Source organism: Caretta caretta, chromosome 3, assembly GCF_965140235.1.
Source record: "Caretta caretta isolate rCarCar2 chromosome 3, rCarCar1.hap1, whole genome shotgun sequence".
Lineage (NCBI taxonomy): Eukaryota > Metazoa > Chordata > Testudines > Cheloniidae > Caretta > Caretta caretta.
This window is the reverse complement of record NC_134208.1, coordinates 117300667-117312974: the sequence shown is the minus strand read 5'-3', so window position 1 is coordinate 117312974 and position 12308 is coordinate 117300667.

Here is a 12308-nt window from a genome sequence, read left to right as displayed (position 1 = left end):
TTCCTTCCCCACTCTGAACTCTAGGGTACAGATGTGGGGACCTGCATGAAAAACCCCCTACGCTTATTTTTACCAGCTTAGGTTAAAACTTCCCCAAGGTACAAACTATTTTACCTTTTGCCCCTGGACTTTATTGCTGCCACCACCAAGCATCTAACAAATATATAACAGGGAAAGAGCCCGCTTAGAAACGTCTTTCCCCCCAAAATATCCCCCCAAGCACTACACCCCCTTTCCTGGGGAAGTCTTGATAAAAATCCTCACCAATTTGCATAGGTGAACACAGACCCAAACCCTTGGATCTTAAGAACAATGAAAAAGCAATCAGGTTCTTAAAAGAAGAATTTTAATTGAAGAAAATGTAAAAGAATCACCTCTGTAATCAGGATGGTAAATACCTTACAGGGTAATCAGATTCAAAACATAGAGAATCCTTCTAGGCAAAATCTTAAGTTACAAAAAGACACAAGAACAGGAATATACATTCTATTCAGCACAACTTATTTTATCAGCCATTTAAACAAAACAGAATCTAACGCATATCTAACTAGATTGCTTATTAGCCCTTTACAGGAGTTCTGACCTGCATTCCTGCTCTGGTCCCGGCAAAGAAAAAACACACAGACAGAGAGAACCCTTTGTCCCCCACCCCCCAGCTTTGAAAGTATCTTGTCTCCTCATTGGTCATTTTGGTCAGGTGCCAGCGAGGTTATCTTTACCTTCTTAACCATTTACAGGTGAAAGGGTTTTTTTCTCTGCTAGGAGGGATTTAAAGGTGGTTAGCCTTCCCTTTATATTTATGACACAAGTTCTGATTTGAGATGACAAAATGAGACTTCATTTACAGTCAGCTGTGCTGATGTCCAAATATGATCATGCATCTTCTGGGCTCCTCCTTTCTTAAGTGTTTTGATCAGCAGTGTGATGTAAACAATTGCATTTCAATCACTGGGCATCTCCATCAATATTTTACTGAGATGAACAGGGCAATTCAAATGAAGCTGTGATTTTTGGAGTACAAGATGGCATATTGAAAGAGGTGATGGTGTACCCTGCTGCTGCAGCCCATCTTCACCACCCTAGTATCTTCCCCCATTCTCCACTGAAGCCTTCTGGTGTTTGAGTTGTGACTAATAAATTGGACAACTGGAGATTTTATGCAGGTAACGACCAATCACGATCTCTTGCAAGTCAAAGTTTGGTGTCACTTCTTCTGCTGGGGCAAATGGCCCGGTCCTCTCTGATAATCAGCCCTTGGATGTTAATGGAACCTGAGCACTTCTAGAAGGCAAACAGTGTTTACCCAATAGTCTGCTCTCTCACTGTTTTTGTGGTGTTTTATCATTTTTTTTCTTCACCTATCAACAGAATACCCCATAAGTGCCCTTTTCCTGGGCTCTTGCCCTCATTGGTCACCCTGATTTATATATGCTCTGTGAAAACTCCAGCAGGAGGTAATGGCTAGAGCGCTTGTGCTGAAAGTCTGATGCTAAGACTAAATAGTTGTTGCAGTTATAGCCTGGCTGTGAGGGAGACAAAGATTTTTTTTTTATTGTGTTCATCATTTCTTTACAAAGTTATGATTTGCTTTCTGACCTGAGGAGTAGACAGGCTGGTTAACCCCAAGCTACCACCGGCCAAGGCCAGGACAGGCAAGATTCAATGCTGGGTTAAAGTTCAGATAACACTGTGACCCTGCAGTCGGAAGGAAGGGATTCCCAGCTTCCTGGTGGCATACAGAGCACTTTCTTGTAGGCCGGGAAGGTTCCAAGGTATCAAATCTTAAACTGTGACATACTTATGTATAGAAAAAAACTGTTTCATCATTTTAAGAGGGCTTTTGTAGCTCCTTTTGAGGCATGTACAGTTGGCTTCCTGGTAAATAAGGCTCCTGGCTTCATAGACAAAATGTTAATATTTTAAAAAATTACTCTGTAAAAATATGGCAAATTTTTCTTGTAGCTTTGGTGGCATACGTGTGTTACCCAGTCCTGCTTGGTGTGGCGCTCTGTCCTCCTCTAGTGGCAGATAGAGCAGCTAGAGTTTGATGAGCCTGCTGTGGCCTTGGCTAAAAAGCATACCTTTTAGCTCATACAGTAGGGGCTCATGCATTAAGCTACAAAGTCCCAGGTGTGATCCCAGTCACCACCACCTGGAGTTTGTCAGCAGTACAGATGGAATATATACAGCTCTGCTGCTGAGTGACCAGGGAAAGTCGCGTCCCTGCACTGTGCCTCAGTTTCCCCATCTGTAAAATGGGCATAAGACCTCCTTTGTAAAGTGTGTTGAGATCTACTGATGAAAAGTGCTATATAAGAGCTAGGTATTATTATTTAGAATGGTGTGATGTGGTGGAAAGAATTCATTGGCATTCTATGGAATAATCTCATTGCTGACTCATAGTTTCACCACTCATGAGTAATATGATGATTCCAAACCCATGCTGATATGTAGTATAATACCTTTATACCACACCATATTTGTATACGTGTGAGATATATGTGTGTGTGTGTGTACAAACTATAAATTATGTGTATGAAGAGAATGTTATGATTGCCTGGGTCAGCAAGGGGTAGTTAAGAAATGTCATTATAAAGATTGCACATGCAAGCAAAAGTCAGTAGGCTCAGGTCGAAAGGGGTACAGTCAGGGAGTGCGCTGATTCAAAGCTTCTGTTCAGTGGCTCCCAGTGGTAGAGGTCCCTTTCACCATAAATTACACGAAACAGCAGCTGCAGCCTCATTGCAAGCTCCCTCTCCTAGATGAATACCACCACCAGCCCAGGGGGCTAAGCTGGCCCATATAACCAGCATACACAGCAGGTGTGTCATGACCAAGAGAAATCCTTCCTGTGTAGGGCATGATGGCATAAACAGAACTGCCAGCATGACATTTGTAACTGCAGAGCAATTTGCCTGTTGGTGCTTGGTGCGTGCTGTAGTCCCTCTGCTGAGCTGTTGTATATATTCATTCATTCATTCTCTCCACATGATAGCTAATATTACTTGGGGCTTCACCTTATGATCTTTTCACCTTTTCCATGTGCACCAATGTCAGCATAGGCAAGATTAAACCCTACATCTAAATGCCTAGGAGCCCACATTTTGTTTTGAAAACTCTCACGTTTGCCTGGCCGTGCTACATAAGGTCACTTTGAAAAAAGCCAGATGGTGAAGCTGATATCTTTGTTGTCTTCAGGGTTCCTACCCTATTGCATTACTTTGATGACAAAGTGTTTGCATGGGGTGCGGGGGAGAAACAATGATCTAAGGTTTAATTACAGTGGTGGCCAAACTTTATCAGCATATTTTCATTCCATTTCTGTAAAACCTTCCTCCGGGCTGAAATTCTGCGTTTATGTCTTCAGCGCATTCTCAATTACTTTCGTTTACAATTTTAAAAAAGCTTTGGTGGTGGTATTACAAGAGGCAACAAAGACCATGATTTCAGATGCTTTTTTGAGCTCTTGTCACTTAAAAATGGCTTTTGTTTTAGATTTAGACATCTATACTTACAAAAAATGAGTGAATTTAGTGGCCACGAAAATGAATGAAGGGTGCATAGCAACATTCTGAGTAGATACTGAACACATTTTCTTGGACGGCTCCCTCTGCGCACCTAAACTTGAACTACAGCAGCCAGTGTTACTGCAGTCCTGTGTCCTTCTTGAACCAGATCACCAGCTCTGCTGAATTGCATTGGAGGGATGGAGCTTTTGATGGGGATAAATGGCAATTATGAATGCCAAGCTAATTTTCACATGATGATTTAAATATCTCCAGAGTCAGGAATGCTCTCTCCAAATTGGTCTACAAGGCCACTTTCCCCTCTTCCTACAACTGTTTAAAACCTTTCTCTTCCATGACCCCTCCTAAGAGGTCTGCTAGTTTGCAATGGCTAAGATGCAGGGCACATGGGGATAGATGTCACTCACTTTAGCTGTATAATAATCTAGAAAGCTTTCAAGTTTATATATTTGTATATATAGACTGTGTATATTTGATTGTATCCATCTCCTACCATCTTTCATATGCTCCTTGTCAACTTAATGTTTGAGGAGTTTTGACATCCTTGAACTGAAAATGCCACATAAAGGCAGAGTATCATTAATTACTATTATAAGCAGTAGTAAGACATGTGAGCCAAATTTAAAGGTGATGCATTTTGTACCATCATACATGTTAGCAATTGAGGGCAAGGGTGTCTGAGTACTAGGGGCAAATCCTGCTGCATCCTCTGAGTGTCCACTTCCAGTACAACCAGTAGAGTTAATCTGTATGAGAGTAGAAGGCAAGATGGAAGATGCCACTCAGTGGGAGGGGGGAGGGATTGGAGGGGTGCAATCTTGCACAACATGGAGCTCTATTCTACAGGTTTCCCCTGTTGCATCATGGAAAAGAGATTGGAGTGGGCCATGAGAGGGGATGGAGGATGCCTGAGAATCCACTTCCAAGTGAATCCTCCAGCTCTTCACCATCCTTTGGGAAGCTAGGAAAGTGGTAGGGTCACGGAGTCATCTGCCAGTACTTATTATGGGAGGTCCAAGCCATTTGATCTCTAGTGCCTAGCGAAGATACTCTGGCTCAGCTCTGCAGAGTGGATTTGCTCTAAGTGCAGGTCAGAGAGTGGCACATGTCAGCTAACACTGCCCTAACCTTGGTTTATTTTCCTAATCTAGACACTCAGCAGAAGAGGGGAGGAAGAAGAGAGACTATCTTAAGGAATAAGAATGTATAAATAAAAGTTAGCCTCCTCCAGTTTTAACTTCTGGTTATTCCATGTGCAAATTACACCCACTTAGTAGAGGTAACTTTCATCACCTCTCTCTCTCTCTCTCTCTCTCTCTCTCTCTATATATATATATATATATATATATATATACACACACACACAGAATGAGAGAGAGAGATCAGGATTGCTGTAAACCTTGCCCCTTCTTTTTACTGTTCATATTACCATTCAGTTGAGCCCAAGATCGCTAAACCATGCTTATTCAGGGCCAGTGGAAATGTGCACAACTACTTTCTGCATCTGCAGCCGTTGTATTCACTTCAGATTACTGGGCTGCAAATGCTGGAACAATCCTGATAAGGTAACCCTTTTAAAATCAAACCTGTCATCCTGCCTCTTGAGAAGCCTGACCTTCCAAAACCAACACCAACAATACCAGGATTTCAAAATATCTAGATATAAAAGAAACACGGTAGTAAAACACAACGAAAAAAATAATATTTCTCTCTTTCTTTCTTTGCACCTCTTACTCCTCTTTGATTTTTCCCCCCTAAGAGGGTGATGTATTATTTTCATAAATACATGGCCTTGTCTTTACTAATCTGCTTCTAATTCTACCAGGGGCTATTATATCCAGTGAATCATCACCAAGGTCAAATTCTTGGAGTGCCTGTCAAAATGCTGTAATCCTTAGCATCCTCCATTTTTTCCCTTCGTCAGTGGCTTCCAGTATAATTCACTGTAGTGAAGAGGGGGAGCACAAAACCTACCACACACTATTTAAGTGTCCTCTGCAGGCCCTCTATGCTGGAATTATTTTAGCACGAAGACGGTATTTTCCCCAACTTTTAAAAGCTGAGCTCCCTTTCAGGAAAATTAAACTAGTCATGGCCCCTCCAGCCCTGCCATGTGTTTCTGAAGACATACCAAAAAAGGAGTAGTCACTCACATACTTTACTTTGCTGAGCAGTGGTACAGCAAAACATCAATGTTGATATTTAAACAGTCATCCACTGGCTCTAGGCCTGGCTTGACATGAGTAATTGGACATAGGTGAGGCCTCATTTCTTGAGAGACAGGATTAGGGAAGTAAATGGACCACCAGGCTGAAAACAGAAGGTCTGTACAATCGAAGATAAGGGCGAACACCCAGGGAACCATTTACAGTGGACAAGATAACAATAGATAAACTAAGCCTGGAACATAACACTGAGGTAAAGAAGTAAGTCGTGTATATACAGTGTGTGAATAGAGCATTCTGTATAGGAATTGGTTCCTACAAAGAGACCAAGCCAACCCCCAAATGTGTGATGCAATATATACTAAATGCCATGTAATGTGTAAATATATGTAAAGAAAGAGCTTTGCAGTGTATTCTTTGGATGTGTGATATACCCTGTACCCACCCCCAATGTTTGAGCCTGATCAACTCAAGCATAGCTTGACTGCGTGCCAATAAAGAAACCTCAGTGATGAGACCTGAGTCAAGCTGAGTTCCTGGGAACCAAGTGGGTAGGCTCTTAGAGGCTACTGAGTGGATAATGTCTCAGAGGCTGTCCCAGCATACTGATGCCATGACTTGGATCTGCTTGTCTAGAGCAGGTAATGCATACGCCCCTTAATGTGAGAGCCACAACCTAGCATTCAGGGAAATAGCATTGGACAGGTTTAAAGGTTTAAATATGAAGAAGTTAGTACAATGCTGGAGAAATTAGTTAAATCTAAGGGCGACCCTTAGGGACTTTCCAAAGAAGAATTAGGGGGAAGGCTGGGACCAAGTGAAAAAGGAACTCCAGAGAGCAGCATGAGAGGGAAAAATATGTATGGGCAGGACACAGCAAAGGTCTGTTGAGTGCAACAGCCATGGGGGAAAAATAGTGCCTAGTTGTTCTCCCCTTCTCCCCGCAAGGCAAAGAAACCCCCAATCAAGGCAGCAGCTTCACAAGGATTTATTCTGGTGCCTTAACCTTTACAAACAGAATGTGGCTACTGGAAGGATGCATGTAAAAAGTGCAAAAAGAAAATGAAAGTTGTAGAAGAGGAAACAAACTTAATGGAAAAGGGTTCCTAAAAGGTCATAGAGAAAACAATGACTGTTACCTATTTGCATAAATCCAAAGCGGCCATTCTTCAAGGACGGTATTTAGTGAGTGCAGCTTTACAGGCAAAATGTACTAAGTTAAAAAAAAAATAAGTGCAAAAACTATAAAAAAAATAAGCTTAGAGCTGACGAAACAATTTGGCTGAGAAATGTCACTTTGGAAGATAAGAAGAGTGGTGCTGGAACTAGGGGTATTGGGGGTGCTGACACACCCCCATGGCTTGAAGTAGTAATAGCAAATGCCAAATACATGGTTTCCATAGTTTCCATCAGCAGCACACCTACTATAAAAATTGTCCCAGCACCCCTGGATCAGAATGGAATTTCAAGGGAAAAAAGTGAGGAGTTAAAAGCTGCTTTTGCACAAATAAACACTGCAAAGCTCAGAGAGAATTAAGTAGTTCGGGGCTGTGTAAATGTTAAAGGGGAAAAGTGTTAAAGAGGATGTTGAAGTGTTAACTGAATCCTTGCTTTGACAATGAAACCCCATTATGGCTGTGTAACTCAGTGCTGTCACATGCAGTGAAACCTTTAGTCATAAAACACTTCATGCAAAGGGGAGGTCAGGTGGTGGCAACTCCCACTACCATATGCTTCCCCCCACCCCCACCCCCCTGAAGCCTTTATAGCCATTCTGAAGAAAATAGGCCCTTCCTGATGACTGTGTCGGTAAATGATCAATTGTGCTGGCTGCTGCAAACAGTGTGACAATCTGATTTGATTTATTGGACTATGGATGATTTAGTCAAAATCATTGAAGAGGAAATAGTTCAGAGTAGCAGCATTGTTAGTCTGTATTCGCAAAAAGAAAAAGAATACTTGTTGCACCTTAGAGACTAACCAATTTATTTGAGCATAAGCTTTCATGAGCTACAGCTCACTTCATCGGATGCATTCTAGCCCACCTTGATTATCACTACAAAAGATTTTCTTCCCCCTCCCGCTGCCCCCGCTTTCCTGCTGGTAATAGCTCACCTTAAGTGATCACTCTCCTTACAGTGTCTATGGTAACACCCCTTGTTTCATGTTCTGTATGTATATAAATCTCCCCACTGTATTTTCCACTGAATGCATCCGATGAAGTGAGCTGTAGCTCACGAAAGCTTATGCTCAAATAAATTTGTTAGTCTCTAAGGTGCCACAAGTACTCCTTTTTTTTTTTTAAGAGGAAATAGGAATTTATGTGTAGCTTGACTGCTTCCCAATGTACTAGTGGGAATGTAATCTGGGTACAGTTGTGTAGAAGAATAATTAAGAGCAATGCAAGGGACCCTGATCAGCTCAAACAATCAATTTTTTTTAAAAGAGAAAAACACCTAGTAAGTTAAGAAGAAATACTGCCTGTCAGAAAAAGAAAAACTTAAGTGTAAGAATTAGCTTACTAAAGCCTCAGCTAGCTGAGATACAGAAGAAAAATAAGGGAGCAAAAAGGACAGTACAACAAAATGTTGTTAGGATATAGCAGTTGTCAGAGCCCAGGTCAAAAATGTTCTTATCTGTGAAGAACTTATTCAAACCTTAAATGTAACCTTAAAAATTTCAGTTTAGAAATGTAAGAAACTTAGATGAGTCTTCTGCCCATAATTTGCAATTTACAAAAGGAAAATGTCCAGAAGTATGTTGGAGTGGCTTCTGAGACCTTATCCACTCAGTAGCTTCTGAGAACCTATCCACTTGGTTCCCAGGAACTCAGCTTGACTCAGGTCTCATCACTGAGGTTTCTTTACTGGCATGCAATCAAGCTACACTTGAGTTGATCAGGCTCAAACATTGGGGGTGGATACAGGGTATACCACACATCCAAAGAATACACTGAAAAGCTCTTTCTTTACATATATTTACACATTACATGGCATTTAGTATATATTGCATCACACATTTGGGGGTTGGCTTGGTCTCTTTGTAGGAACCAATTCCTATACAGAATGCTCTATTCACACACTGTGCATGCACAACTTACTCTTTACCTCAGTGTTATGTTCCAGGCTTAGTTTATCCATTGTTATCTTGTCCACTGTAAATGGTTCCCTGGGTGTTCGCCCTTATCTTCGATTGTACAGACCTTCTGTTTCCAGCCTGGTGATCCATTTACTTCCCTAATCCTGTCTCCCAAGAAATGAGGCCTCATCCGTGTTCAATTACTCATGTCAAGCCAGGCCTACACTGGCATTTGAGTTAGCACCCATTGAATGGGGTAAGCTATTGTTTCAGGCTCTTTGCTGCATCAGTTATACTTGGATGCCATTTACACCACAACCATAATAGCTAGAAACTAACTTTTTTTTAAAACAAAATTAAAACTGAGACTCTGGAGAACAAATAGGAGTCTTCTCTGTGCCTCCTCTCCCACCCACCCCTCGCCTTTCCCAAAGTATTTTTTTTTTTTAATTCCAGGAGGAATGCACCTATGCACTTCGATATAGTTTTTTAACTACTTGGAACAGAGAAATGTGGCTTAAGAGAAGAGGGGGGAATTTTCGAAAGTGCCCAACCCCTGTTCTACGTTAGGTGTGCAACTCCTGGTCAAAAGTTCAATGCTTTCTCCATTAGGCACTTCTGAAAACCCCAGGACTTGAATGACTGTGTTGGCCAAGGAGGCAAATGAGAGCCTCTGACTAACATTTCTTTATTGAGAACTTATATTTATCTGTAAAACTAACAAGAGAAAATATCTCAGAGAGCACCCATATGCCAGTGTAATAAGTACAGATGTAGATAAACTCCACAAAGAAATTTCCAAGATGTGCAGTTACTTTGTTATATGTAATCTTGTAAGAAAGCTTACAGCATAAAAATCTTCTTGGTACCTGCCATAAGAATAATAGAATGTTTCTCCATTTCTGGGAAACATGCTTTTACAAAAGAGGGAGCTAAAGAACTATTAGAACAGAAGCACCTTCAGTCATGATCACCCCTGATAAAGAGCTACTGACAGACTATATCTGTGTGTGAAATCTCAGTCAATTCTAAATATATGTACTAGGTATTTTAGAGTCTGTCAAGCTGCAGCTGAGTGCTGTAGAGTATGTGGCTTCTCAGTGTAATAGTACCCACAATTTCTGCACGACACAGTAAGAGCCCAAACCTGAATGCCTCCTCTTGTTGCCATTTTTTAAATTAGATGTAAGCTATATAGACCAGGGATCAAGTCACTTTATTTTTACTGTGAAGAACTTAGCAGACTTTTGATTGCTGTAAAGTAAATAACACAAACAATTTAGATTTATTCTTTCTATCTTGTTATTTGTTTTGTAAAGAAATTACACTTGTAAAGATTAATGGATCAATATTGCTAAAATGCAAATTCCTCTAGATATTTATAATTTGGACTGGTTCTAGCATAAACTTCTCCTTCTGCCTATTCCTGACTTATCACCTCTTTGTGATGTATTTCAATCACCATGGCAGCTCAGTCATTCTTAATGAAGCGCTTCCATATGGGGGTAAAGGTGGGTAAAGTGTTAGACATGGACATGGAGTTAGGCATTTGCCTTTTAATTTTCTAACTATTCATTTCTATTTCCCAGCTATGTCTGTTACAATAAGAGCTTGTCTTCACAGCTCAGGCTCTTCTGATAGTCATGGAATGACATCATAAATCTGTATTTCTGACGTATATCTGTTGCTATGGAAATTAATATGATGTCACAAATTCAATACCTTGCTGCATTGATGTAGGATAAAGAGAAAATGGACTGGAAACCAGACATTGCTAAAACACAATACAAACCCTGCTATGTTTATAAAATGATAAAATAGAATAAATAAATAAATAAATACTTCCTCCTCCCCTGCTCCCTCACCTGGCCATTTTGTGTGGCACTAGACAGGTGCCTAAATTGTTCTTGCAAGAAACAGCACAGGCTCTTGGCTCCAGGAGAGGGGTTCCCAGCTGTGGATCACAGGGCTTCAGACACACCCCTCTCCTCTGCATCTCCCATTAGCTAATTTAGGCAGGTCCCTGCCTAGTCTGCTGACTTTTATGCATCCCATTTCCAGGGGCCTAGCATTCATTGTATAAGGAACCTAACTCAGGCTTTGTTTGATTCCAGTGATTTTCCTACGTGCCTAAAAGTTAGGCATTGCAACACTCAGCATTGCAGTACCTAAGTCTCTTTGAGGATCCAGGCCTAAGATACTACTGGAGATATGTAGGCCACAGCAAAGCATAAAATAAAATGTCATGATGTCATATTGAGGAAAAACTGTAACTACCACTACTCAGCTGTTGGGCAACCCGAGTGTAGCTTTAGGGGAAAGCTGATATGTCTTGCACATCCGCAGGTGCTAGGCTAGAGTACAGTACTTAGAAATTTATTTATCCTTTCCACAGTTTACTAACAGTCTGGACTCTCAGCTTCATACAATAAACCACACACTTCCTTTTGCTGAATAGGCCCATGAGAGCTGAACTTCCCTACCCTGATCAGTGATTAAGGCACATAAAGCCCATTCCTGCTCCCATTGAAGCTAATGGCAAAAATTCCATTGAGTTTAACGGTGCAGTTTCAGCCCCTTGATGGGATGTCACACATTCTTGACATGACCCAGTAGCTTCTATATGTTTAGCCTCATCAGTTAGATAATGTAGGTATGGCCTATAAAATTTGTTGTAGTTATTTATTTCTTAACTGTGTTGCATTCTCTCTTAAACTGTTTTAGTTCTTCCAAAATTGATGAACCCTGTAATACGTACATAATATGAACCTGCCTAATAACTAAAAGAAATAGGTCCCCAGGACCAGATGGTACTTGTGTGGGAAACGTCTTTGTTGCAGTTCATTTTGTGCTATTCCTTGTACCGCATTAATTTTTCTTTCAATACAAATATTTCTTTTAAAACCTCCGTCTGTGAAAAACCCACTCCAACCTCTTTGAGTGGAGTTTGAATGCTGTAAAATTTCTCTGTGCCTCCACAGAATTATGTTTTCAGGACATGATGTATTTTAGAAGTAAACAAATTAATTTCATTTCCAGACATATTTCCTGGTTCCATGCTCACTACATCCATTTTTTTCAACCTCCCCCTGCACACCTGCTCTTCATATATTGTATTACTACATGTTAAGTTTGCATTGTAGGAAATGTTTGTAAAGGTTCCATGAACAGAACCATTACACTTTGCTTCCACTATTCGGCTTATACCTGCATCTTGTGTCCCTTCTGTAGGATCTCCACTATAGTGAATTCTGGTACCCATTTTATACTTTTAGGTCCTGATTCAGCAAAGCACTTCAGCATGTGCTAAGTGCTTTGCTGAACAGGGATGGATTTAAGCACACGCTTAATATTAAATATGTACTTCAGGCACTCAGATACCACAGTGATGGGTGCCATTTAAGAACCAAAGAGAAGAAATTGTGCCATTTACTTTGAATTACCTTACTCCTTAGTTAGCCCTATTGATTTCAGTGGGATGGTCAAATCTGGCTCCTGCTTACTTAATACAATTAGAGTTAAGTACAAACAGTCATAG